Genomic DNA, 2,433 nt, shown 5'->3' on the forward strand with positions numbered 1-2,433 from the left:
TTTGCTCAACAAATGATGATAGGGCTGCCCTCGTGGTCCAGTGGTTAGGAATCCACCTGCCAATGCAGCGGACACAGGTTTGATCCCTGCTCCAGGGAGATTCCATACGCAGAGGCGCAGTTAAGCCCATGCACCACAACAGGAGAAGCCACTGCGATGACAAGCCCCATCAGTGCAACCAGAGAGTAGCCCCAAGTTGCTGTAACTAGAGAAAACTCACCTGCAGCAACAAAGACCCAACACAGCCAAAAATAAATAAATCTTTAATGAATAAATATATGATGATATATCTGTGTCCCAGTATTTAAGATGACGACTGCTGAGTATTCACTTAGGAAAACATTCACATACTCTTGTAAACTGACAAGAGAGCAGTGTCTTGGATGAACTACACACAGGAAGAAAAGATTCCCATCAACATGAAAAAGGGTGAAAGGTCACACACAAATGTTTCAGGGCAGATGCTATAACAGTAGGAAGAGGTGTGAGTGTTCTCGGGTCCATCCATGTAACAAAGTTGCACAAACTGAATGGCTTAAAGCAACAGTATTTATTCTCTCCCGGTTCTGGAGGCCTGACTCCAAGATCCTGGTGTCAGAGGGCTGATTCCTTTTGGAGGTTCTGCAGGAAAAACCCAGCCTCTTTCCCCAGCTCCTGGTGTTGCTGGCAGCCCTTGTCTTATGGCTGCATAACTCCAGTCTCTGCTCCTCCTCTTCACATCACCTTATTCCTTGTATGTTTCTCTGTCTTTTTCTGTCACACCCTAAATCCAGAATGATGTCATCTCAAGACTCTTTTTTTTTTTTAGCATCACAAATCTTTTCAATAACAAGGTAGAATCTGGCGTTAGTTTGTGTAGCCGAGACTGGCTCATCAGCCTCTGGTGTGCTCCAGCTTCTGGCCCTTGGAGTGTATAGAGGGTTTGGTGTGTCTATGCGGGGTTCCTAGGGCCTTGCTGAAATGCCTGTACACCTCTCAGCCCTGGGGAGGACCAGAGAGGAAGACAGGGCCACAGTCCATGGGGGAGTCCAGGGCCAGCTGGCCAAAGGTGAGGATCTTGCCCCGGCCTTGAGGATGCAACTCTGGGCACAGAGCACACACCTTCAGTTTGGGCACCTCCTAGACACACACATCATTGGCTGCAGCCCCCATGACCACAGCTATCTTGCCTGTCCAGCCCGAAAACTTCATCTTCTCTATCATCTGGAAAAGGGACCAAGGTGGACGGCTGGTGTAGCTCACAATCTCTTCAGTACAACTTGACTGAAAATGGAGGTGCTTGGTCTGGCCTGTTCAGCTTGACCAGCAGCCTTTGATAGGCGTCCTAGCTCTTGGGCTCCTTGCAACGAACCTTTTGGTCCTTGTTATGGTGGATGTCAACCCCCATTATGGCACCTCCTCAGTCAGGTCTGGAAAGCATCTCAATACCCTAACTCATTACATCCGCAAAGACCCTATTTCCAAAGAAGGTCCCATTCTGAGGTTGCGGTGAACATGAATTTGGGTGGGGGGCGACAATGCTATATTCAATTTGTGACAGATGGATGGGACAACTTTTCTTTCATTTTCTCTCCCTTTTATCATGATTGTCTTAAATGACTAAGCGCCGAAAAATTGATGCTTTTGAACTGTGGTGCTAGAGAAGACTCTTGAGAGTCCCTTGGACTGCAAGGAGATCAAACCAGTCAATCCTAAAGGAAATCAATCCTGAATATTCACTGGAAGGACTGATGCTGAAGCTGAAGCTCCAATAATTCGGCCACCTGATGCAAAGAGCTGACTCACTGGAAAAGACCCTGATGCTGGGAAACTTTGAAGGCAGGAGGAGAACGGGACAACAGAGGATAAGCTGGTTGGATGGCATCACCGACTCAATGGACGTGAGTTTGAGCAAACTCCAGGAGATAGTGAAGGACAGAGAAGCCTGGCATGCTGCAGTCCCTGGGGTCACAAAGAGTTGAACAGGACTGAATGACTGAACAACAAATGAAAATAAAGCCTACATTATTTTAATAGTATGAAATGATATCTCAGGGAGTTCCCTAGTGGCCAGTGGTTAGGATTCAGAGCTTTCACTGCCAGGGCCCAGGTTCCATCCCCGGTCAGTGAACTGAAATCCTGCAAGCCATGCAGTGTGGCCAAAAAAAAAAAAAGAAAAAAAAAAACCTATATCACAGATTTGATGTTCTATTGAAACAGAGTTGAGGAATGGATTGTGACTTCTGGGCAAATGGGGGTCCAGATGAAGATTGGTTTTCTGGGGTGATGGCTGGTCTTTGTAGTACTTTTGATTTCTGCACTTAATAAGCCCCTAAGTATGGAACCTCACTGGAGAAGGCGATGGCACCCCACTCCAGTGTTCTTGCCTGGAGAATCCCAGGGACGGGGGAGCCTGGTGAGCTGCTGTCTATGGGGCCGCACAGAGTCGGACAC

The 2,433-nt window shown here is 47.6% G+C and overlaps 1 pseudogene; it reads right to left on the minus strand.

Moving 5' to 3' along the window:
- Positions 1-873: 873 nt before the first annotated feature.
- LOC104991938 lies at positions 874-1,387 on the minus strand (annotated as a pseudogene).
- Between the last annotated feature and the right edge of the window lie 1,046 nt (positions 1,388-2,433).

This window comes from Bison bison, unplaced genomic scaffold (assembly GCF_000754665.1).
Source record: "Bison bison bison isolate TAMUID 2011002044 unplaced genomic scaffold, Bison_UMD1.0 scf7180017864203, whole genome shotgun sequence".
NCBI classification, from domain to species: Eukaryota; Metazoa; Chordata; class Mammalia; order Artiodactyla; family Bovidae; genus Bison; species Bison bison.